This window comes from Pan paniscus, chromosome 20 (assembly GCF_029289425.2).
Source record: "Pan paniscus chromosome 20, NHGRI_mPanPan1-v2.0_pri, whole genome shotgun sequence".
Classification (NCBI taxonomy): domain Eukaryota; kingdom Metazoa; phylum Chordata; class Mammalia; order Primates; family Hominidae; genus Pan; species Pan paniscus.
In genome coordinates, this window is record NC_073269.2 from 47,147,057 (window position 1) to 47,173,523 (window position 26,467).

General features: G+C 47.4%; 1 long non-coding RNA gene and 2 pseudogenes across 2 annotated transcripts in view; 2 read left to right on the forward strand and 1 right to left on the reverse strand.

Moving 5' to 3' along the window:
- Nucleotides 1-26,467, forward strand: part of LOC100984524 (cytochrome P450 2B6-like) — a 109,923-nt pseudogene that overhangs the window by 78,014 nt on the left and 5,442 nt on the right. The window contains exons 7-13 of the transcript XR_008955033.2: nucleotides 17,421-17,583; nucleotides 17,716-17,865; nucleotides 20,283-20,428; nucleotides 22,603-22,779; nucleotides 23,373-23,514; nucleotides 25,620-25,807; nucleotides 26,002-26,143. The product of XR_008955033.2 is annotated as a cytochrome P450 2B6-like (transcript). The remainder of the gene's footprint in view (nucleotides 1-17,420; nucleotides 17,584-17,715; nucleotides 17,866-20,282; nucleotides 20,429-22,602; nucleotides 22,780-23,372; nucleotides 23,515-25,619; nucleotides 25,808-26,001; nucleotides 26,144-26,467) is intronic.
- Nucleotides 1-26,467, reverse strand: part of LOC100974853 (cytochrome P450 2A13-like) — a 122,884-nt pseudogene that overhangs the window by 14,278 nt on the left and 82,139 nt on the right.
- Nucleotides 2,643-8,196, forward strand: LOC134729628 (uncharacterized). The gene is made up of 2 exons (XR_010110893.1): nucleotides 2,643-3,196; nucleotides 7,444-8,196. It is a non-coding gene; the product is annotated as an uncharacterized LOC134729628 (long non-coding RNA).

The following is a 26,467-nucleotide window of genomic DNA, read 5'->3' on the forward strand; positions in this document are numbered from 1 at the left end:
GGGCTGGAATGAGGACCCGATCTTAGTGTCAGATGACACAGCACAGCAAGACCCAGGTCGTTGGGTCAGAAAAGTCCACGCTGGCTCCTCTCCCCGGTCAGGAAAGTACAGCTTCCACCTCTTAAAAGTCAGGATTGTTTGCTTCTCCTGGGTCAAAGTAACTTCTGGACTCAGGGTAAACACTGAGTCACTGTGTGTAAAGCACTTCACGCCTCCCCATCGGTGCTTCACGCTGGGGCTGGAATGAGGACTCAATCTTAGTGTCAGATGACACAGCACAGCAGGACCCAGGTCCTTGGGTTGGAAAGGTCTGTGCTGGCACCTCTCCAGGATCAGGAAAGTACAGCTTCCACCTCTTAAAAATCAGGACTGTTTGTCTTCTCCTCCTGGGTCAAAGTAACTTGAGGGTCAGGATCCTGGATCCAGCAAAGAGTTTGGTTAACATTGCAAGAAAGATGTTGCCTCATGGTCAAAAGTCAGGCCTAGGATGAGACAGGCAGACACAGACACATTCACATCCAAATTGTGCAAATATGGACTGCCCCTGTCAGAGGCTGTGTGGGTGCAGGCTCACAGTGAAGATAGAGACATATGGGAGTCCAGTAGACATCAATCAAACTGGACCCAGTTTCCACACACGTGGAGCTCAAGAGTCTCCAGGGGGAAAACAGAGACATAAAGTTAGAGAGAGATAGAGCCAGAGAAATTTCCTGCACCATGAAGATAGTTGGGAAGAACCCCCTCAGCGCTAGTTAGAGTGATCAGAAACCAAGGGGACCCGATCGCTGCACCTGCCAGTCTCAGTTTCTGTCTCCCTCCAACTGACCACCTCTTCCTCTGAGACTCACTAGTTCTGCATTTCTTGCCCCTCATTCTGTTTCTCCCATCACTTCCACCTATGGCTGTCACAGAAGGACTGATAAAGGAGGGGACACTGGAGATAGACCCTGAGCATTGAAGGCGGCCAGCCCCCTCACACCTGTGGGTATTTCTCATCAGGTTGGACGAGAGACTGAGAAAAGAAATAAGACACAGAGACAAAGTATAGAGAAAGAACAGTGGGCCCAGGGGACTAGTGCTCAGCATACGGAGGACCTGCACCGACACCGGCCTCTGAGTTCACTCAGTATTTATTGATCATTATTTTTACTATCTTAGTGAGGGGAGTGTAGCAGGGCAACAGGTGGGGAGAAGGTCAGCACAGAAACATGTGAGCAAAGGAATCTGTATCATGAATAAGTTCAAGGAAACGTACTGTGCCCGGATGTGCACACAGGCTAGATTTATGTTTCTCTTTACCCAAACATCTTAGTTTAGCAAAGAGTAACAAAGCAGTATTGCTGCCAGCATATCTCACCTCCAGCCACCGGGTGGTTTTCTCTTATCTCAATAGAATGAATGGGAATGGTCAGCTTTACACCAAGACATTCCATTCCCAGGGATGAGCAGGAGACAGAAGCCTTCCTCTTATCTCAACTGCAAAGAGGCCTCCCTCTTTCACTACTCCTCCTCAGCACAGACCCTCTACGGGTGTTGGGCTGGGGGATGGTCAGGTCTTTCCCTTCCCATGAGGCCATATCTCAGGCTGTCTCAGTGGGGGGAAACCTTGGACAATACCCAGGCTTTCTTGGGCAGAGGTCCCTGTGGCTTTCCGCAGTGCATTCTGTCCCTGGTTAATCGAGAATGGAGAATGGTGATGACTTTTACCAGGCATACTGCAAACATATTGTTAACAAGGCACATCCCACACATTCCTAAATCCATTAAACCTTGATTCAATACAGCACATGTTTCTGTGAGCACAGGGTTGGGGCTAAAGTTACAGCTTAACAGCATCTCAAAGCAGAAACAATTTTTCTTAGTACAGATCAAAATGGAGTTTCTTATATCTTCCTTTTCTACATAGACACAGTAACAATCTGATCTCTCTTTCTTTTCCCCACAAGCGTCTGCAGGCTTCCAAAGAGAGGGGCTAGGAGATGCACCAACACACAAGCACAAATACGCCAGCACACACAGATACACACAATTGGTTCACATATTGCTAGGTTACAGTTTGCTATGCGACAAAGGCAGTGGACCAGATTTGATTGAATTGAACAATTCCTTCTTTTCATCAGCTTCTCAATTTTTTTTTTGAGACAGAGTATTGCTCTGTCACCCAGGCTAGTGTGCAGTGGCATAATCCTGGCTCACTGTAGCCTCCACCTCCCAGGTTCAAGTGACTCTCTTGCCTCAGCCTCCCGAGTAGCTGGGATTAAAGGTGCCCACCACCACGCCCGGCTAATTTTTGTATTTTTAGTAGAGACGGGGTTTTGCCATGTTGGCCAGGCTGGTCTCGAACTCCTAACATCAAGTGATCTGCCCACCTTAGCTTCCCAAAGTGCTGGGATTACAGGTGTGAGCCACTGCACCCAGCCAGCCTCCCAATTTTGAACACACACTACCACCACCTCCACAACACACAAATGTAAATGCACTTTCATATATGAAACTGTATAAATACAAGGAAGCTCCATACGTGCAAGGATATACACATAAGCACCCCCAGATTCAACCACAGAAACACACGCCTGCACATTTGCATAAATACAAACACCCCTTTACATATAAAAATCATATAAGCACATACACGGATGCAAGCAAGCATGGAGAAATGCACGGAAGCATAAACAAACAGACAAAGCTAAGTAAAAAAGTGTGCATGCTCACCTATGCTTACAAAAATACACATACTCATACACAAACGCCCATACGTTCACATGCTCAGGTGGACTTTGATATCTCTACCACTGTATCCCTGCCAACATCTAGAGAGTGGATAAGGGATAGGCATCAGGTCGCTGGGTTGCCTAAGCAGGAAGTCTGGGTTCCCTAACACCTTTTTCTAAGCTAATGCTCCTTGACGATAATGAGAAAGGAGGCGGGGAATGGATGAAGTTTCATAACTGAGTGAAGAGGCAGGTTCAGGATAAAAGGCCCAGTTAGAGGCTGCAGTGGGGTGCAGGGCAGTCAGACTGGAACCATGGAGCTCAGCGTCCTCCTCTTCCTTGCACTCCTCACAGGCCTCTTGCTACTCCTGGTTCAGCGTCACCCTAACTCCCATGGCACCCTCCCACCAGGGCCCCGCCCTCTGCCCCTTTTGGGGAACCTTCTGCAGATGGACAGAAGAGGCCTACTCAAATCCTTTCTGAGGGTAAGACACAGACGAATGGGGTCTGAGGGTGGGCTGCTTCTTGTCTCTGTACTTGGGGATCCTTCACCAAACAGAATGAGGCAGACTTCCAGAGTCAGGGGTGGCACGGGGATGGTTGGTGAGTACAGAGCATAGTGAAGCATGATGGGTGGTAGTATTAGGAGAAAAACATCAGTCAAATTAAATTTAGCAGAGTTTATTTGAGCAAAGAAGTGACTTATGAATCGGACAACTCCCTAAACCAGGAGAGACACCACACGGCAGTATGGGCAAGCAGTATTCACAGGCAGAAAAAGGAGGTGACATACAGAAACAGCCTGGCTGGCCACAGATCACAGCTTGCCTTACTTGGTCACAATCTGAGGAGCTAGCAGCCTGTGGTGGACTGAAAGCCCAGCTGCTCTGATTAGCCAACATTTGGCTACTTGTCGCAAGAATCTATTCATCTGGGCCGGGTGCAGTGGCTCACGCCTGTAATCCCAGCACTTTGGGAGGCCAAGGCGGTGGATCACCTGAGGTCAGGAGTTTGAGACCAGCCTGGCCATCATGGGGAAACTGTGTCTCTATTAAAAATACAAAAATTAACTGGGCATGGTGGTGTGTGCCTGTAATCCCAGCTACCCAGGAGGCTGAGGCAGGAGAATCACTTGAATCCAGGAGGCGAAGGTTGCAGTGAGCAGAGATGGTGCCACTGCACTCCAGCCTGGGCGACAGAGCAAGAGTCCATCTCAAAAAAATAAAAATAAAAAAAAGAAGAATATACTCCCTCCCAAGTTAGGTTGCAGTTCACTCTATGCAGAGAGAACTTTATGTCAAATTTAATTTAATTAAACAATTCTCCCCTTTTGATGAGCCTCAAAATTTTGAGATCGACCAAAACCTTGGGCATCAACATTACTTCTGTCACCATCATAATGGATTTGTTTGCTCTCAGTATGGAATTCACAATGGACAATGTCAAAGTAGTTGAGTGATTCTTTGTTTTCTTCATGTTTTTGTTATTCATCCTGTAATGAAGCCATTGGATGTACAAAGAATGGCTGCATATGAGCATTTAAGACTCTCTCTCTTTTTTTTTTTTTTTTTTTTTTGAGACAGGGTCTCACTCTGTCACCCAGGCTGGAGTGCTGTGGCATGATCATGTCTCTCTGCAGCCTTGACCTCCCAAGGCTCAGGTGATCCTCTGCCTCAGCCCCCTGAGTAGCTGGAACTACAGGTGCATGCCACCACGCCCAGCTACTTTTTGTATTTTTTGTAGAGACAGGGTTTTACCATGTTGCCCAGACTGGTCTCAAACTCCTGGGCTCAAGCAATCCACCTGCCTCGGCCTCCCAAAGTGCTAGGATTACAGGTGTGAGCCATTTCACCCGGCCAAGACTCTCGAGAAAATACAACACATCAGGGAGACTGTTATGATGGCTCTCAGGAGGGTAATACAAAGAAAATGAAGTCTGTACCTTACCAGGAGTCTCCATGAACCAAACTGATCAAAATCAAATAATTCAAAGCTCAGGCAATAAAGATAGTTCAATAGTATTAGAGTCCAATTGGTCATATACTTTGTTCAGAGCACAGTGGTGATTAAGGACCAGAGCTTGCTATAAAATAACTTGATTTACAGAGGCATTTGTTTTTGTAGTTCGCCTGGTAACACATGTCATAGTACCTTGGAGACCCACTAGAAGAAACATTAAGAATAGAAAACCTTGTGATAGGCTTGCTGTATTAGTCCATTCTTACAGTTATAAAGAAATACTTGACACGGGGTAATTTATAAGGAAAAGGGATGTAACTGACTCACAGTTCCACATGGCTGGGGAGGCCCCAGGAAACTTACAATTGTGGTAGAAGTTAAGGGAGAAACTTACATTCATGGTGGAAGGTGAAGGAGAAGCAAGTACCTTCTTCACAAGGTGGCAGGAGAGAGAGAGAGAGAGAGAGCCAAGGGGGAAGAGCCTCTTATAAAACCATCAGATCTTGTGAGAACTCACTCACTATCACAAGAACAGCATGGGGGAAACTGCCCCCAGGATCCAATTACCTCCTAGCAGGTTCTTCCCTCCACATCTGAGGATTAAAATTCAAGATGAGATTTGGGTGAGGACACAGAACCAAACCATATCACTTGCCATCACCATTCGGGATGCTTGCAAATCAACTGTTACCTGCACCCGTAAATATGTATCTTCTTTTTCCCCTGAGAATTTACCTTAGTGTATTTGGTGGCAGTGTCTAGAGAAACAGCATTGTCAGCCACATTTTAAATTAAGTTATATGTACTAGTAAATTCACGGGAAAGATAAGAACAATATTTGATTTTGTTCAGCACCATACACAAGCCTCCAAGATGGGCAAAGAGGAGATCTAAAACTGCATGATGTTCCATTAAGCGTTTTTGTTTAATACAATGTTCTCATCCTCCTTTTGGAGAGTGGCTTCTACCCATCTGAACTCCTTGGAGGTTCAATTGGCTACATAATCCAAGATGTCCCTTAATGTATAAATTAGCCTCAGATTCCATACAACTGTCACCCCAATATCACCAAGAGTGAGCACCCAGGGACTCCATTGGAACCTTTTCTCTGCAGAAACCAACTTATCTTCATCGACTTTGAGGTTGATAGTAATTTCAGTTATTGACCGTTTTGGCTTTTAACTATGGGAGGTATTAGGGAACTCTCAGGGAAAAAATTTGGAAAGCAGCAGTGAGCTAGGCCAAATAGCAAGCTATGGGCCAGTGAGGAGAAAGAACAGAGTAAGCGAACCTCAGCAGACCCAAGGTAGGCACTTGTGGGGTTGGAAAAGAGGGTCACCTACTGGCATTAGAGCAGAGATCAGTTAAATTTGTTTACACATAAGTCTGCACAGCTCTTGAACAAGGTGGGAAGCTCACTTTTTTTGTGGTCTCTTTCTATCATGCTGCAAGGGTGCATAGCCACATTTAGTTGGAGAGAGACTTTACTGTATTTACTTATTTATTTATTTAATTATTTTTATAGCATGGGGGTCTTGCTATGTTGACCAGGCTGGTCTCGAACTCCTGGCCTCAAGCGATCCTCCCATCTAAATCTCCCAAAGTGCTGGGATTACAAGCACGAGCCACCATGCCTGGCCACTTTACCATATTTAATTCAGTAACATTACACATGCAATTAACCGTACCCACATAGGTAGTCCCCAGGTCCTATGCGGGATGCCTGGAAGCACAATATGCTTTTTGCAGCCATCATTCAGATACATTTTCTATATTTGGTAGTGATTATATTATTAGTTAGTTAATAGAATGTTATTACATACTGTTATTGTATTATATTAACTAATAACTAGTTATTAGTTAATAGTATGTTATTACATACTGTTATTATATTAAATAACTAATAACATAACCACTATCAAATATTTCCAGTGAGTGCAAAAAAGCAAGTGGCAATTGATGTCTAGAATATCAAGATATAGCTTTCCACTCCTCCTTTGGGGTTTCCGGGTGATTCCCATTGGGAACACAAAGAGGCATTGGCACCAGTGAAATTATTTCCTGATTTTGGGGAACTGGCTCACAAACTCAACAATTGCTTCTTTTTTTTCCTAGGGTATAAGCCTTTGCTAAAGCCATTCACAGATTATAGTCCTATGGATTTTCTTGTAAGGAAAGGGAAAGGGTTAGGACAGCAAGAAACAGGGAAGAAAGGATAAAAGATAATGCTTTCATGATGGAAGAGAAATCTTGATCCACAGTCTTGGAAAAGCTGTCCACATATAAGATGCCAACTGCTTCTTGGGAAAAACTTTCCTGGTCAGCTTTGCCTTAAGGTCTCAACAGACATAAAGTTCTAGGAGTCTAGAAGGACCCTTTTCAATTGAGAGATGTGGATCCAAGATCCCAGACCCTGAAGTTTTGCTACAGAGAAGAACTTGGCATTGTCCTTTGCAATGGAGTACAAGGACAGTCTTAGAAGAACCTGGTATGGTTACTTCCAATGGAGTTCAAGGACAGTTTCTCTGGTGTCTTTTCCAAAGAGCCCAACCTCTAAATTATAGATAGTGAAAGGTCTGGTTGTCATCAACTGATGGGTCATCAATGACTCCTTTTACCTGGTGAAAACATGCAGTGGCATAATGTATTAAAGCCTTGCATTATTGAGTCATATCAGAGTTTATAAGCGTGGGAGATACATGAGATTCTATTATTGGGGCATAGGACTTCCTATTACTATTTTACAAGTGATCTATCTATGTCTTTCCAATAGGAGTGGATCTGATTGCCGTCAATCAATAATACCTTTGACCAAGGGACTCCAATCAATTCAGCATGCTTTGCCTAATGCCTTTTGTTTGTAATACTGTTGCGGGACAATCAAAGACTGGAGAGACCAAAAAAGGTTCAGGAGAGTTTATTAAATTAAGGTGACCACTGGCTCAGCCAGAAATATGTCCAGAAAGTCTGAGCCCCGAACAAAGGGCTTTTCCTACTTTTAAACATCTTAAGGTGGGAACTACATGAGGTGGGAAGCAAGTTACAGAAGGGAGAAACAAAGCAGTTAATTAACATTTCTTACATCTTGAGAAAGACATGTGTTGCAACCTAAACTTATCAGTCTTATGACCCTGCAGCCATGCAGGAACTCACTGGGCCTGTAATAAACTTTAAGGGATGTGGAGTTGGGAAGAAGAGATAAGGTCCATTGTCCACAGAGAGAAGACAGGTTGTTAATATTCTCTTTTAACTTGAATGTAAGGTGGGGGTCACACTTTGCAGCAACTTTAAAAGGATTTTAAAATTTCTATTACTACTACTATTAGGTTATAGTTGATTTCATTAATTCCTTCTTCAATACCTTATTTAACTATTTTACCACTTCTCTAGTGAAGCAAGTACCTCTACCACTGGAGAGTTCTCCAGGAATGCCTAGTAAGGAAATACATTTTCTAATAACATTTTAGCTACTGTTATGGCATGGATCTTTGTGCATAAAAAAGCTTTAATACAACCAGAAAACATGCAATGAAGGTGGCAGTTGAGTTAACTCCATCTTCAAGTGTTCAAATGATCTACCAAGTCCCAGAAATATATCACCTGTGGTTTTTGGTTTTTGTTGTCTTACTAGAATTATGGATTTGATAAATCAAATATTAGTTATAAACCATTAGAACAGTCACCTCATTAATATTTTTTCATAATTTGGATCATTTTATCTCTTCTATGATGAGTCATGGAATGCAGAGCTTTTAGTAATGGAAATTTTAAGAACTCGGGAAGGATCAGGCGCCATCCAGTGTCTCCATGAGTGCATGCTTCACACTGGAATTACAGCCTCTTAAATACAAATTTTAATACCATAAGTACCAATTTATGCTTCTCCAATTCAGGTACATAACACTGGTTTATCAAATAGGTTATCATAGGTAATTTGATGGTGCCATTGCACTCCAGCCTGGGTAACAGATTGACACCCTGTCTCTGAATTGGAACTGCATGGGGGCACTGTCCTTGGAGGGGTGAATGGGCATGAAGAGGTGTCTGGGTATGAGCCACAGGTGTAGAATTTCACTCTTCTCTGCCATCCTCTGTTACATCTTTGGGTACCTGCCTGCCACTGAAATAATGAGGTAAAAGAGGTGGTGGCACAAATCAAATAGAGTTTGCTGTGCCAACGAGAGAGAGCAGACTAGCCCATGTCAGTGCCAGGAGAGTGGAGGAGAGAGGGAGAGCAGCAAAGCAGTGTGGGTAGGGAGTGCTTATCAACAGTATGCATAATGCCCTATACTGGCAACTGCCACTTGCTCAGTATTTACCTGGGTTATCAATGCTTAACATGCATGATTTTATGTTTAATTATCTACTTATTATTAGTAATCAATCAACCCATTTTCCAATGGGAGAATTAGAATACTGACAATACCTTCCCCTTCCCCCTCTCATGTTGACCATACTCCTGAATCTTAGGCTTGTTATCCTTTTGCTATTAATAGAGTTTTTTTATTTCTGATCAATGGTCTTTTTACTGATAGAGTAAATATGCATATATACAGAGTATATATGCCAATGGTACTATGAATTTTAAAATTATTTGCTTAGACAGAATACGTGGACATACAAATGATGAATGTGATAATTGTCATACATATATATTTATCTTAGACACTTAGTCAAAACATGTGGTTTTTGGTTATTAGTTAGACACTGTCACTTTACCTGGAAGATACAAAGTAATTGGGTCATAGACTCTCAAATTATGGAACATTTAGATTTTTCAGGGGAATGACATGGAGGGAGCCAAGGAGTCTTATGATTAGGTAAGATGTTGTTTGGGTGGCTCACCATCCCACTGGGCAACAGTCAAAGATGTGGTGGCTTATGCCTGTAATCCCAACACTTTGGGAGGCTGAGGTGGGAGGATTGCTTGAAGCCAGGAGTTCAAAACCAGCCTGGGCAACCGAACAAGACCCTGTCTCCACAAAACTTTTTTAAAAATTCAGCCAGGCGTGGTGGCCTGTGCCTGTAGTCCCAGCTACTTGGGAGACTGAAGCAGGAGGATCACATGAGCCCCGCAGTTTGAGGTTGCAGTGAGCTATGATCACGTCACTGCACTCCAGCCGGAGCAACAGAGCAAGACCCTGTCTCTTAAAAAAAATCATCTGCAGTGTGAGGAGTGATAACATTTAGGAAAGTGTGCATAGGTTTAAATTCTGGTCAAAGACATCCTACACAATTCACTGAACCTTCTCTTTAAGGGTTTTCTCTAAACTCTGCAGACACTATCTGGGCACCAATCATGCCTCTATTAACAGAATTTGCTGCTCCTTCTAGCTCTTGGTATCTCACTGCCCCCTTTCTTTATGAGAGCTGGCATGGTCATTGAATATCCCAATCCTTTACAAATTCTGAAACAAGCAAAACTGTCAATGAAATTCATATTTGCCTAAAATGAGTTTTCGAAAGGATCTTTGTGGCTATCTTGTTAGTTCATAGAAAGTGGAGGCTTGTCAGGAATGATATTGAATTTTTCATTTTAATTGTTTTAGAGACAGGGTCTCAGTCTGTTACCTAGGCTGGAGTGCAATGGCACAGTCATAGCTCACTGCAGCCTTGAACTCCTGGGCTCAGGAGATTCTCCCGCCTTAGCCTCCAGAGTAGCTGGGACTACAGGTGTGAACCACCATGCCCCACTATTTTTTTTTTATTTTTGTAGAGACGTGTTGGGGGAGGGTCTCACTATATTGCCTAGGCTGGTCTTGAACTCCTGGCCTCAAGCAATCCTCCTGCCTCAACATCCCAAAGCATTGGGATAAGTTTTGAATAGACATGTTTGACCCTCTCCCCTTCTTTGTTGCAGTAAAGATTTCCATTTTCTCACAGGGAGGACTTTGGGTAAATAGTTTGTTTTGTTGTTGTTGTTGTTTGAGGATGTGGGTGGGTCATCTTGGTTAATGTCAGTGCAAGAACAGTGTCCGTTCCTCATTATTGGGGTTCCTTAGCCATCCAGGCAAGCAGTAGCTCCCTTGAGAAGACTTCCTGACCCCCAGGTCCCCACCATATGCTCTCATACACCAGCTGCCCCTCCTTACTGAGCCTATGTCCTTGACAATGCTGCATTTACTTGTGATCCTGTGGCTGAGCTCTCCCTCACACTTCCAGACAAGGAAGGCCTGTGAGGACTCACCACAGAGCTGAACATAGTGCCTGGTACACAATAGGCGTTTAGTAAATATGTGTATAGAAACAAATGAAGGAGTCAGTGAGTGAAAGCTCCAAGCCTGACTCAGCAGAACTGACAGTCGGCCAGGGCCTGCAAAGTGCTACCAGGCCCCCAGTAGGGGGTCGCAGATCTAAGGATCCCTCCCCACCAAATAGAGTTGCATCACATAGGTGAAGGTCCCAAGTGCCTATTGTTTTCTTTTCATCATTTTCCATGTGTCACGAGAATATCATGCTATCATGTGAATCAATGGACTTAGTTTTCCCACTAGAGTAATGTGTCTGGGAATTACCTGTGTTGTCATGGGGATTTTCTAGGTGTCATTTACAACTACCTGTGGACAAGGTGAGGTGCTACCCTCATCTTAGAAGTAGGGATGGTGGCCGGGCATGGTGACTCACGCCTGTAATCTCAGCACTTTAGGAGGCTGAGGCAGGCAGATCAACTGAGGTCAGGAGTTCGAGACCAGCGTAACCAACATGGAGAAACCCTATCTGTACTAAAAAAACACAAAACTAGCTGGTGTGGTGGCACATGTCTGTAATCCCAGCCACTCAGGAGGCTGAGGCAGGAGAATTGCTTGAACACAGGAAGCGGAAGTCGCCCTGAGCCGAGATTGCACCATTGCACTCCATCCTGGTCAACAAGAGTGAAATTCTGTCTCAAAAAACAGCAACACAACAGGAAGGACTGTGTGGTAGATAGAGCTCCCTCTCCCCTCCCCCCTCCCCCCTCCCCCCTCTCCCCTCCCCCCTCCCCCCTCTCCCCTCTCCCCTCTCCCCTCTTTCCACTGTCTCCCTCTGATGCCGAGCCGAAGCTGGACGGTACTGCTGCCATCTCAGCTCACTGCAACCTCCCTGCCCGATTCTCCTGCCTCAGCCTGCCGAGTGCCTGCGATTGCAGGCGTGCGCTGCCACGCCTGACTGGTTTTCGTGTTTTTTTGGTGGAGACGGGGTTTCGATGTGTCGGCTGGGCTGGTCTCCAGCTCCTGACCGCGAGTGATCCGCCAGCCTCGGCCTCCCGAGGTGCCGGGATTGCAGACGGAGTCTCGTTAACTCAGTGCTCAATGGCGCCCAGGCTGGAGTGCAGTGGCGTGATCTCGGCTCGCTACAACCACCTCCCAGCCGCCTGCCTTGGCCTCCCTAAGTGCCGAGATTGCAGCCTCTGCCTGGCAGCCACCCCGTCTGGGAAGTGAGGAGCGTCTCCGCCTGACTGCCCATCGTCTGGGATGTGAGGAGCCCCTCTGCCTGGCTGCCCAGTCTGGAAAGTGAGGAGCGTCTCTGCCCGGCCGCCATCCCATCTAGGAAGTGAGGAGCGCCTCTTCCCGGCCGCCATCACATCTGGGAAGTGAGGAGCGTCTCTGCCCGGCCGCCCATCGTCTGAGATGTGGGGAGCACCTCTGCCCTGCCGCCCCGTCCGGGATGTGAGGAGTGTCTCTGCCCGCCCGCCCTGTCTGAGGGGTGAGGAGGCCCTCTGCCTGGCAGCCGCCCCGTCTGAGAGGTGGGGGGCCCCTCCGCCCGGCAGCCACCCCGTCTGAGAAGTGGGGAGCGTCCTCCCTCCTCGTCTGGGAGGGAGGCGGGGGGGGTTGGCCCCCCGCCCGGCCAGCCGCCCCGTCCGGGAGGTGAGGGGCACCTCTGCCCGGCCGCCCCTACCGGGAAGTGAGGAGCCCCTCTGCCCGGCCAGCCGCCTCGTCCGGGAGGGAGGTGGGGGGGTCAGCCCCCCACCTGGCCAGCCGCCCCGTCCGGGAGGCAAGGGGTGCCTCTGCCCAGCCGCCCCTACTGGGAAGTGAGGAGCCCCTCTGCCCGGCCAGCCGCCCCATCCGGGAGGGAGGTGGGGGGGTCAGCCCCCCGCCCGGCCAGCTGCCCCGTCCGGGAGGGAGGTGGGGGGATCAGCCCCCTGCCCGGCCAGCCGCCCTGTCCAGGAGGTGGGGGGGGGCGCCTCTGCCCGGCCGCCCCTACTGGGAGGTGGGGAGCCCCTCTGCCCGGCCAGCCGCTCTGTCTGGGAGGGAGGTGGGGGGGTCAGCCCCCGGCCCGGCCAGCCGCTCTGTCCGGGAGGGAGGTGGGGGGGTCAGCCCCCGGCCCGGCCAGCCGCCCCGTCCGGGAGGGAGGTGGGGGGGTTAGCCCCCCGCCTGGCCAGCCGCCCCATCCGGGAGGTGAGGGGCGCCTCTGCCCGGCCAGCCGCCCCGTCCGGGAGGGAGGTGGGGGGGTCAGCCCCCCGCCCGGCCAGCCGCCCCGTCCGGGAGGGAGGTGGGGGGGTCAGCCCCCCGCCCGGCCAGCCGCCCCGTCCGGGAGGGAGGTGTGGGGATCAGCCCCCCACCCGGCCAGCCGCCCTGTCCGGGAGGTGAGGGGCGCCTCTGCCCGGCCGCCCCTACCGGGAAGTGAGGAGCCCCTCTGCCCGGCCAGCCGCCCCCTCCAGGAGGGAGGTGGGGGAGTCAGCCCCCCGCCGGGCCAGCCGCCCCGTCGGGGAAGTGAGGGGCGCCTCTGCCCGGCCGCCCCTACTGGGAAGTGAGGAGCCCCTCTGCCCGGCCAGCCGCCCTGTCCGGGAGGGAGGTGGGGGGTCAGCCCCCCGCCCGGCCAGCCGCCCCGTCCGGGAGGGAGGTGGGGGGGGTCGGCCCCCCGCCCGGCCAGCCGCCCCGTCCGGGAGGTGAGGGGCGCTTCTGCCCGGCCGCCCCTACTGGGAAGTGAGGAGCTCCTCTGCCCGGCCACCACCCCATCTGGGAGGTGTACTCAACAGCTCATTGAGAACGGGCCATGAAGACAATGGCGGTTTTGTGGAATAGAAAGGGGGGAAAGGTGGGGAAAAGATTGAGAAATCGGATGGTTGCTGTGTCTGTGTAGAAAGAGGTAGACATGGGAGACTTTTCATTTTGTTCTGTACTAAGAAAAATTCTTCTGCCTTGGGATCCTGTTGATCTGTGACCTTACCCCCAACCCTGTGCTCTCTGAAACATGTGCTGTATCCACTCAGGGTTGAATGGATTAAGGGCGGTGCAAGATGTGCTTTGTTAAACAGATGCTTGAAGGCAGCATGTTCGTTAAGAGTCATCACCACTCCTTAATCTCAAGTACCCAGGGACACAAACACTGCGGAAGGCCGCAGGGTCCTCTGCCTAGGAAAACCAGAGACCTTTGTTCACTTGTTTATCTGCTGACCTTCCCTCCACTATTGTCCTGTGACCCTGCCAAATCCCCCTCTGCGAGAAACACCCAAGAATGATCAATAAAAAAGAAAAAAAAAAAAAAAAAAAAAAAAAAAAAAAAAAAACAGCAACACAACAACAGCAATAACAAAAAAAAAAACAGTAGGGATGGAGATGCTCAGCCTGGGGAAAGCACTTGTCCAGTGGCACACAACTAGGAGAAGGAGAAGCTGAGCTCCAGCAGGAGGTCTGTCTCCAAAGGCCTCCTAGACTAAAGCTGCTTAACAATTTGTGGATTATGAAATCCTCTGAGAGTTTGATTAAAGCTGTGGCCCCCTCTTTTCCAAATAGGCACATACATGTTTGCATAAAGTTGTGAGGCTTCACAGACTCCCTAAAACTCTTTCACAAACCTTCCAAGGATCCTCTAGGTATTCATGACCGTCTATTATGATTGCATGTCTTGGGGGTAGGGGTAAGAAGGAGGGCATGAGCAAGTGTGTGTCAAGGCTGAGGAAGGTGGCGCTGTTGCTTCTCCATTTCCCAATAAGCTTCCAGATTCCTTTTGGAGTCAGAGGGATGCGCGCTCGTGTCTCAGATTCAATTCTTATGCGTTGAGTCACAGTTTTCTCTTCTGTCAATTAAGATCATGACAATGAGAATGTGTGCCCCTAAGGTGGTTGTGAGAATTAAATGGGATATTGCATACAGCTAGTATATAATAAGCGCTCATTAAATGGCAACTACCTTGATCCACTCATTCATTTATTCATGAATCCAATAACAATTCACTGGGCACTTTCTATGAACCAGGAAATATTCTATGAATTGATGATGTGGCATCTTGGACAAGACATACGGGGTAACACTGTGCTTATGGACATTCCATTGGTGGAGACAGATAAGCAAAAAATAAACAGATAAGGAAATGTTAGGTGGACAAGAGCTACGATTAAACTAAAGCAGGGGGATATTTCAGAAAGTGATGAGAACTACATTAGATTGAGTGGTTAGGGAAAGACTCCGCCTTGCTTTGTTTCTTAGCAGGGACAATGAAAGATTCAGGTGGAAGGTGCCAGAAGGAGGCAGGGTGGTTGCAAGAATCCTGAAGCAGGAAAAATCTCAGGGAACAACATGGAGGAATCAGGGGGAGGAGAAGTCAGAGAGGTGATGGGGCCACATCATGTAGGACCATGTCAACCACAGGTGGAGACTTCAGATCTTATTCTCAGCAAAGTTGGAGTATTGGAGGCCTTGGTGAGCACAGGGATATTAATTATTTTACATTTTAGTGGGGTTACCCTGGCTTGTGGGGCAGTGAAACAGTTGTTAAGGGGTCTAAGAATGTAAGGCAGGAGACCAGTGAAGGGGCTTTGCAGAGATCAATGCAGGGCATTTGTAAGTAAACTTAAACATTTTTCTAATTTTTATGTCAGTTTTTGTTGAAATTGAACATCACTATAAAAAGTGCACAGCTCAATGAATTTTCACAAACTGAACACACTCATGTAATTGACATGCAGGCCAAGTAGCAAGAGTCCCCCAAAACACCGCACCCCGTCCTTTTGTAGTCACTATCCACCTACCATCTTGATCATGGGTTGATTTTGTCTGTGTTTGAACTTTTTTTTTTCTTTTTTGTGAGATGGAGTCTTGCCCTGTCGCCCGGGCTGGAGTGCAGCAGCGTGATCTCGGCTCACTGCAACCTCCACTTCCCCACGCTCAAGGAATTCTCTTGTCTCAGCCTCCTGAGTAGCTGGGACTACAGGTGAGGGCCACCACGCCAGACTAATTTTTGTATTTTTAGTAGAGACGGGGTTTTACCATGTTGGTCAGGCTGGACTCAAACTCCTGACCTCGTGATCAGCCCGTCTCAGCCTCCCAAAGTGCTGGGATTACAGATGTGAGTCACCGTGCCCGGCCCTGTGTTTGAACTTCATACACATAAAATTATGATGCATGGACTCTTTTGTGTCTAGTTGCTTCCACTCAACATTATGCCTGTGAGTTTCAGCCACGTTATCGCATGTAGCTGTAGTTTGTTCTTTTTCGTTGCTGCATACTATTCTATTGTGTGAACTCTCACTGTTTCTCTATATCTGTGTTGATGAGTATTTTATAAAGAAAGCTTCTGTGAATATTTGTTCATTTTTTGGTGAACACACATACACATTTGTGCTGGTCATGTACCTGGGAGTGAAGTGGATGGTTTCCCAGTTATCCATTTGTTCAGCTTCAGGAAATACTGCTCAGCGGTTCCCCAAGTGGCTGCACAGTAATCCCCCCTTATCCATCAGAGATATGTTCTGAGACCCCCAGTGGATGCCTGAAACCCCAAATAATGCTGAGCCCTATATATAGTCTTTTTTTCCTATACAATCACATTATACAGGGAGGGTGGTATACACAGTGCATACGTGGTGGACAAAGGGATGATTCATGTCCTGGGTGGGACAGAGTGGATGATGAGAGACATCATCATCCTACTTAGAATGGTGCACAACTTAAAACTTACAAATTGCTTATTTCTGGAATTTTCCATTTAATATTTTCAGACTGTGGTTAGCTGCAGGTAACTGAAACTGCAAAAAGCAAGACCAGGCCAGGCGCGGTGGCTCACGCCTGTAATCCCAACACTTTGGGAGGCTGCGGTGGGTGGATCACGAGGTCAGGAGATCGAGACCATCCTGGCTAACGCGGTGAAACCCCGTCTCTACTGAAAATACAAAAAATCAGCCGGGCGTAGTGGCAGGTGCCTGTAGTCCCAGCTACTCGGAAGGCTGAGGCAGGAGAATGGCGTGAACCCGGGAGGCGGAGCTTGCAGTGAGCCGAGATTGCACCACCGCACTCCAGCCTGGGCGACAGACCGAGACTCTATCTCAAAATAAAAAAAAGAAAAAAGCAAAACCACAGATCATAAGAAGTATGGGGTGAGGGTGATATTCGTAGTATTTTATCAACCATCTCTACTGTTTAGGGCAGCAGCCAATTAGAGCAGACCCTGGCTGGGCCACCAATTAACCTAAGCTTGTCCAACCCACCTTATTTTGTTGTTGTTGTTCTGTTTTGTTTTGTTTCAGTCTTTCAGCAGCCTGAAGCCATGGTTTTCAGATTTTGTCTCTAGTAATACACAGAAAAGAAGGATGAGGAAGGGGTTTTACTGGCCCAATCAGAAACAGAAACTAAGAACCCATGACTGTATTCTCTCCCTTGGACACCGTTAACTGTTAACCCTTACTTGCTGGATCCTGGCAGGGGAAAGGGCAGCCTGGGGAGGCGGATGTTGGGGAGGGGCTAATTACCAATCTGGTATGTAAGTATTTTGATAGTTTTACAAATGAGGTATATGATGACTAACAGCCACCCCTGGTGTGGATGTGATTGGCAGTTCCAAGAGAAATATGGGGACGTCTTCACGGTATACCTGGGACCGAGGCCCGTGGTCATGCTGTGTGGAGTAGAGGCCATACGGGAGGCCCTGGTGGACAAGGCTGAGGCCTTCTCTGGCCGGGGAAAAATCGCCATCATGGACCCAGTCTACCAGGGATATGGTGAGGGCCTCAGAGGCACTGGGAGGGGGCAGGTGGGGGTGCATCAGGGAAGGGAGTATATGGGGGGAAGAAGGACTCAGAGCCTTCTTCCAACTTCTTCTGCAACCAACTCACACCTCCCCTGCACCGCAGGCGTGCTCTTTGCCAATGGAAACCGCTGGAAGGTGCTTCGGCGATTCTCTGTGACCACCATGAGGGACTTCGGGATGGGAAAGCGGAGTGTGGAGGAGCGGATTCAGGACGAGGCTCAGTGTCTGATAGAGGAACTTCGGAAATCCAAGGGTGAGTCCTGGGAGACGAATGGGAAAGAAAGGCAATGAAACACTGAGAGATGCAGGCACGGGAATAGAAAGGCAGAGAGGTATACATGGGCAGAGACAGAGACAGACGAAACCAGAGACATGATCCGACAGAGGTATAGGGACAGAGAGTGAGAGAGACAGGGGAATAGAGAGGGATGGGGATTGGCAGGAGAGAAACAGAGCCAGGGAAAGAGAGAAATGCCAGGTGTATAACGTCCAAAAGTTACTCAAAGAGGCTGGATGCAATGACTCTCACCTGTAATCCCAGTACTTTGGGAAGCAAACAGCCTGGGCAACATAATGAGATCCTGTCTCTACACAATATAAAAAAGAAATGAGCCAGGCATGGTGGTGTGTGCCCGTAGTCCCAGCTACTTGCTAAGGTGGGACTACAGGATCACTTGAGCCCAGGAGGTTGAGGCTGCAGTGAGCTGTGATTGTGCCACTGCACTCCAGCCTGGACAACAGAGCAAGATCCTGTCTCAGACAAACAAACAAAGAAACAAACAAATCCTCAAAGACATATATTTTCATGGATCAATTGTGTCTATCGAAGGCAAAATCAGAAGTTATGTAAAAGAGAGCAAAGAGAGAAAGGAAAAAACTACAGACATTTAACAAATAATGACCTGTGTTTTCCTTGCCCTGAGTGAAGTGCTGATGAGCTGGCAGTGAGCAAACAGGCCAGGTGGGGTGTTCTGCCCGGGTGCAGCTGGAGGGTCATCAAAGAATCACTAGGTTATTTTTGAGTTCTCCATAACTTGGTGTCTGTGGGACATGTAGGTGACGGGTCTCTGGCTAGTACCTCCATCTCATTCATGCCAGGTGTTTACCATCTCTCTTATCAAAATTTCTCAAGAGACTCTGGGACGTAAATGCAGAGGCTGCGTGGGGAGGTAGAAACACAGGAGCTATAGGGAAACAGGGACAAGAAGACTGAAGAGGACAGGAAGAAACAGAGAGACACAGGCAGGAGGAAAGAGACAGATAGAGGGACCAAAACAAAGAGATATATAGACTGGGCATGGGGCTCATGCCTGTAATCCCAGCACTTTGGGAGGTTGAGGCTGGTGGAACACTTGAGGTCAGGAGTTCAAGATCAGCCTGGCCAACCTGGTGAAACCCTGTCTCAACTAAACATACAAAAACTAGCCACGCATGGTGGCACGTGCCTGTAATCCCACCTACTCGGGAGGCTGAGACTGGAGAATTGATTGAGCCTGGGAAATGGAGGTTGCCATGAGCTGAGATCATGCCACTGCACTCCAGCCTGGGTGACAGAGTGAGACTGTGTCTCAAAAAAAAAAAAAAAAAAAAAGAGAGAGAGAGAAATATACACACAGAGAGACAGAAAGAAACAAAGGCAAAGAGAAATTGAGGCAGAGAAAATTAGACAGACAGACAAGGCTCAAGAAAAGGTCTGCAGAGGAATGAGAGAAGACAGGCAAGTGAGACCCAGAGAGAGGCTACACTAACCTGACATTCTTGGGTGCTCACAGACCACCCTCCCTCCAGCTGGGGCCAGTGCTGAGCCTGGTGTATACAGGTATCACTTAACAAGTGCAGAATAATGCCCAGATGACTGGAGAGCCCTAGATGTAGAAAGAAGAGATTAAGGGGGAGTAACAGGTGGGGGTAGAAAGATGGTTTTTTATTTGTTTTAAATTAGGGACAGGGTCTCACTCTGTACCCAGGCTGGAGTGCAGTGGCACGATCATAGCTCACTGCAGCCTCAAACTCCTAGGCCCAAGTGATCCTTCCACTTCAGCCTCCTGGACTCCTTCAACTGGGACTACAGGCATGTGCCACCATGTCTGGCTACATTTTTAACTGTTTTGTAGAGACAGGTTCTCCTTATGTTGCCCAGGCTGGTCTTGAATTCCTGATCCTTTTGCCTCAGGCTCCCAAAGTGCTGGGATTAGAGGTATGAGCCACTGTGCCCACCCAGGGCTTTTTAATTTATACAAGCAATTGATTAAACACCTACTCTGCCCAGCCCCTACCCCTGGGATTTAACTGTATTCACTCCCAGAGTCAGTGGTGGGACCTGAGAGGAGGTGCAGACTGAGAACCGGCTGCATGGACTCGATAGCTGGGTTGCCTGGGTCTAAATCCTGGCCTCAGGAATGAGTAGCTGTGCAACTTTGGTCAAATTACTCAACCTCTCTGTCTGCCCATCTATAAACTGGAGCTAATAATCGAATTGCATCTGCCTCACATTGTTGTAGTGAGAGTTCAATGGAATTACGCGTGACGTGCTGGTACATAATTAGCTGTTATGGTTATTCTCATGTTTACCATTACTGAGTGATGACAGACAATCACACAGAGATGGGTGACAGGCTGATGTTCCCCAGGCCCTTCAGTCTGTGTCCTTAACCTGCTGCTTCTTCCTAGGAGCCCTCGTGGACCCCACCTTCCTCTTCCATTCCATTACCGCCAACATCATCTGCTCCATCGTCTTTGGAAAACACTTCCACTACCAAGATCAAGAGTTCCTGATCAGCCAGAGTTTCTCACTCATCAGCTCTATATCCAGCCAGGTCCAAGAGAGGGAGAAGGAGAGGGAGGGTGGGGGTGAGGTGAACATCCAGGACACACGAGAAAAGGATGACCTGACTTGGGGGCTCAGAAATGCAGCTTATCCCTGGAAGAAAGGCAGAGACCACGTGGAGTCAGGGACATGGAGACCTGGAGGGAGGGGAGGCGGTGAGACAGGGATAGAGACAGTGAGAGAGAGAATGGGGCATGATGGGGAGGCAGAAACAGAGTCAGAGAGAGACTGAGAGAAGGAAGATGAGCAAAAACAAGACAAAGAAGGGCAGAGATCAAGAGATCCTGAGAGACAGAGTTGATGAGAATGAGTGTGAAAGAGAGGGAGAGAGAGAATGAATCAGGCTTTGGGCTTGATCTCTGCTCTTCTGCTCCTGGTTGTCATTTTTTTTTTTTTTTTTTTTTTTTTTTTGAGACGGAGTCTTGCTCTCTCAGCTAGGCTGGGGTGGAGTGGTGCCATCTCGGCTTACTGCAACCTCCATCTCCTGGGTTCAAGTGATTCTCCTGCCTCAGCCTCCCGAGTAGCTGGGACTGCAGGCGTGTGCCACCACATCTGGCTAAGATTTTTTTTTTTTTTGAGATGGAATCTTGCTCTGTTGCCCAGGCTGGAGTGCAGTGGTGCAATTTCGGCTCACTGCAACCTCCACCTCTCTGGTTCAAGCAATTCCCCTGCCTCAGCCTCCTGAGTAGCTGGGATTACAGGCACCTGCCACCACGCCTAGCTAATTTTTTTGTATTTTTAGTAGAGACAGGGTTTTGCCATGTTGGCCAGGTTGGTCTTGAACTCCTGACCTCAAGTGATCTGCCCGCCTCGGCCTCCCAAAGTGCTGGAATTACAGGCATGAGCCACTATGCCCAGCCTACTCCTGGTTCTTCTGTATGCTTGCTTCTCTGTCTTTGGTAAAGCTCCTCATGTGAAGAAATTCAAGGATACAAGACAAGAAGGAACAGCATTTCTTCATTTTCTCCCATTGCTCCTTCTCCCTGTTTTTTTTTTTAAAAACTTTCCACAGATTATAAAGGTAATCTTCTGCTCTTTTGAAAGAAAATAATAAAATTTATCCCTATTGATTAACCTGGAAATATGCCTATTACATATTAAACTTAAGAATATCAAGCTGCAGAACAGTATGCATAGCTGTAGGTTTTTTGTTTTTTTTTGTGTGGGGGTGGGGGGCAGTATCTTGCTCTGTCACCCAGGCTGGAGTGCAGTGGAGTGATCTCAGCTCACTGCCATCTCCACCTCCCAGGTTCAAGCAAGTCTCGTGGCTCAGCCTCCCGAGTAGCTGGGACTATAGGCGAGCGCCACCACACCCAGCTATTTTTTTGTATTTTTAGTAGAGATAGGGTTTCACCATGTCGGCCAGGCTGGTCAACATAGCTACAGCTCTTAAGCAGGGGTGTATGTTGGCTTCACATGTGGGGTTGTCACAGTTATGGATTTTCAGGACCCTACTTTCCAGGCGGTCTGATCTGGAAAGTCTGGGATGGGGCCCAAGGTGAGTACTTGTAACAAGCCCGACCAGTAATTCTAATGTTCTCCTCCCACCGAGAACCACAGAGAAAAGTCTGGAAGGAGACCCACCAGACAGTTAACAATGGTTATCTCTAGAAGGAGAGATTAAGAAGGAATTTTACATCTCACTATATACATTTGCATTTTTGCAATTATTTGCAATAAATCAGGCATTCCATTCTTTATCAAAGTAATAGAGATATGCTCCAAAATACATAGTCCTAAAGTGTCAGCAGGCTTATCTTGTGTAAGAATCATTTCATTAATGTCTGACACAGCAAGGGAGATGAGGAGAGGTGGGAAGAGGGGGAGAAAAGTATGACAAAGACAAATAAACAGGCTGAGGTAGACAATGAGTGGCACAGAAAGGAAGTGAGACAGAGACAAAGAGACTTAGAAAGGAGGAAGGCAGGCAGATGGGGCAGAGGCCAAGAAAAAGACAGAAGTGTGAGGGAGGAAGATGCAGAAAGAGGTAAATGTGAGAATTACAGATCATAGGAGACATAGAGTCAGTGAGTGAGGGATTCAGAGACAGAGGGGAGTGGGGAAGGGGGTTCCCATGGAGAGATTGGGGCCCAGGAGGTGCCCTCTCCCTGTGACCTGCTAGCTCAGCCCTAGGCAAACCTCACCACCCCTTTTTTCTTGCAGCTGTTTGAGCTCTTCTCTGGCTTCTTGAAATACTTTCCTGGGGCACACAGGCAACTCTACAAAAACCTTCAGGAAATCAATGCTTACATTGGCCACAGTGTGGAGAAGCACCGTGAAACCCTGGACCCCAGTGCCCCCAGGGACCTCATTGACACCTACCTGCTCCACATGGAAAAAGTGGGGTCTGGGAGAGGGAAAAGGGAGAGGAGGGGAGGGAGGGCAAGATGGAGAGGTGAGAAGAGGGAGGGAAAAGGGGTAGGGAAGGGGAAGATGGGGAGTGAAGAACAAAGATTAGGGAGGGGAGAATAGTGAAAAGGAGGAGAGCAGAGGAGGAAGGAAAGAAAGATGAGGTGAAAGGAAGGAGAAAATAGGAGGAACTGAGATGGAGAGAGAGTGGAGGTGGGAAGTGGGGGGAGAGAGAGAGAGGGAGAGAGAAGACTGGCTGAGGAAGGAATTTGGGGCAAGGGACAAAAATACAGCAACAGGAGAAAAGACTCACGGAGGTAGAAAGAGACTGGGAGACAAAAAGAGAGAAACACATCTGAGAGATGTGGAGACAGATAGAAACAGAGTCAGGAAGAGTAAAGAGAGGCTGACAGAGACGAGTTAGAGATGTGCAGCTGGACATGTAGAGGACAGAGAAAAGCAAATTGGGCCAGATAATGTCAAAGACCTTCAGGCAAACGGAGGGCAGCCAGGGAGACAGGCGTGTGCACAGCAAGGCTACAACCTCTCCTGACGCTGCCCTCCCCTCCCTACTGTGGATGCAGGAGAAATCCAACCCACACAGTGAATTCAGCCACCAGAACCTCATCATCAACACGCTCTCGCTCTTCTTTGCTGGCACTGAGACCACCAGCACCACTCTCCGCTACGGCTTCCTGCTCATGCTCAAATACCCTCATGTCGCAGGTGGGCCAGGGACAGCCAGTCAAGGGGGTCTTCTGGACTGCAGAAATGGGGCTATGGGTACCACCTGGATGAGAGAGGGGATGCTGGCTTCCTATTCCGGGATCACTGTAGGCTCTGGACTAGCTTCCAATCAAGCCAATTCTGTTGGTGGATGCATGGACGCATGAAGAATCTGTCCATGCGTTCTCCCATTGTTTTCTTCCATCACTCAAGGATCTTTTTTTTTTTCGAGACAGAGTCTTGCTCTGTCACCCAGGCTGGAGTGCAGTGGCGCGATCTCGGCTCACTGCAAGCTCCACTTCCAGGTTTCATGCCATTCTCCTGCCTCAGCTTCCTGAGTAGCTGGGACTGCAGGCGCCCGCCACCACACCCGGCTATTTTTTTGTATTTTTAGTAGAGATGGGGTTTCACCATGTTAGCCAGGATGGTCTCGATCTCCTGATCTCGTGATGTACAAATTTAGGGGGTACATATGCAGTTTTGTTACGTGCGTAGGTTTTGTAATGGTCAAGTTAGGGCTGTTAGGGTATTTATCACCTGAACAGTGTACATTGTACCCATTAAGTAATTTCTCATCATTCACCTCCCCCTTCTGCTCCCTCGCTCTTCTTAGTCTTCACTGTCTATTGTTCCTCTCTCTGTGTCCATGTGTACACATTTTGTAGCACTCACTTATGAGTGAGAACATGGAATATTTGACTTTCTGTGCCATCACTTAAAAATTGATCCGTTCACCCACTTATCTTTTCATCTATTCTTTGTTTAATTTATTAATTAAAGAATGTGTGCTCACTGATTCTTTCATTTATGATTCATCCAAGGACATATACTGTCATTCATTTATTTGGATTACTTGATCCACAAGTTGATCCTTTGAAACAGTGATATGTTGATGGACTATTTGTCATTGATTCATTGGTTCATTCATTCATTCATGCATTCTTCCATCCTTCTATGAACTAGGTTTCACCCTTATCCTTCCATCAGTCAGTCTTTCAATTCACCCTTAATCCATCCATGCTTTCCTTCATTTATCACAATAATTCACTCATTTATTCACCTCTGATCTATTTATCATTCAATCCAGCCATTCATTTATTCCTTTATTTACTCATACTTCACTAATTTACTTATTCACTTGTCCTTCCATAAATCTAGCCATTCATGTGATTATTCATTAATTAGGTTCATTGATTTCTTTGTCTATGGACCATTCATTACTGATTAATTAATCAATCAATCCATCTATTAATTGGTAAGTAAATATATACATCCATTTATTGGTTTATTCATTTCTTCATCAGTCTTTCCTTCCATGAATTGATCTATTGATTGATTGATTGATGTTTTTATCCAGTTGTTCATGGATTCATCTATTGTTCTATTACACTGTTATATACCTGAGGACCAAGAATAGTGTCTCACCTATAATATACACACAATAAATATTAGTTTATTTTCTACTCATCTTAGAGAGGGTGTTTTGATTTGTAGCCTGGAGTTCTTAAACTGAAATTCCATGCAAAATCGTGTTGTGTGTGTGTGTGTACCTGTGCATGCGGGAAGAGGATCCATAATATTCATTAGATTTCAAGCAGTGAGAATTCTTGTTGCTTCCTCCCTCCTCTCCTCAACCCACGCTGATTGCTTTGAGGAGTATCAAAGATCTAAGCCTTTACTGTAGGTTTTTAATTGGTCAATAGAAAGTAGTGTCCCTGCTGAAAGGTCTCTTTTTAAAAATTTTTCTTTCCTTCTTTTTTCTTTTTTTTAATTTTGAGACGGAGTCTTGCTCTGTCACCCAGGCTGGAGTGCAGTGGCATGATCTCAGCTCACTGCAACCTCCACCTCCTGGGTTCAAGCGATTCTTCCGCCTCAGCCTCCTGAGTAGCTAGGAATACAGGCTTGCACCACCACACCCAGCTAATTTTTTGTATTTTTAGTAGAGATGGGATTTTGCCATGTTGGCCAGGCTCATCTTGAACTCCTGAACTCAAGCAATCTGCCCACCTCAGCTCCCAAAATGCTGGGATTACAGGCGTGAGCCACCATGCCTGGCCTCAAATGCCTCTTTAAAATGAGATTCATTCATCTTCTTTTCTGTGCAGAGAGAGTCTACAAGGAGATTGAACAGGTGGTTGGCCCACATCGCCCTCCAGCGCTTGATGACCGAGCCAAAATGCCATACACAGAGGCAGTCATCCATGAGATTCAGAGATTTGCCGACCTTCTCCCCATGGGTGTGCCCCACATTGTCACCCAACACACCAGCTTCTGAGGGTACACCATCCCCAAGGTAAGACTGGCTGCACCCCCACATCCCTCCTGTGTGGGCATCCTGGATTCTCTTAATCCCCAAACTCAACCTTTTGTTAGCTTCTCAATTGAGTCCCCTTGTTTTTGTTTTTTTTTCTTTTTCTTTTTTGTGCTGTGTGTGCGGAGGGTGGGCAGGGAATGGCAATATCTTTTGATCTTGTGATCCTCCCTCAGGACACGGAAGTATTTCTCATCCTGAGCACTGCTCTCCGTGACCCACACTACTTTGAAAAACCAGACGCCTTCAATCCTGACCACTTTCTGGATGCCAATGGGGCACTGAAAAAGAATGAAGCTTTTATCCCCTTCTCCTTAGGTAAGCTGGACCCACAATTTCTTTCCCAGACACCTGAGGGCAGATCCTATCCTCAATTTGAGAAAAACAATGACAGGTCCTTATTAATTGAGCACTTAATATATTCCAATTGCTTCACCTGCCTTATCCCGTTCCATCTTCACTACAACCCTGTAAGGAGGCTTGAGAAAGAAGATGACATTCCCAAAGGCACATCTGGGCAAGCAGGAACTTGGGCAATCATTTTAACATCTCTAAACCTCAGTGAATTCATTTTCTTAAAAAGAAAAAAATCTGTTGAGCACTACTCTAAGCCCAGTGCTGTACTAGGGGCTGAAGACAAGG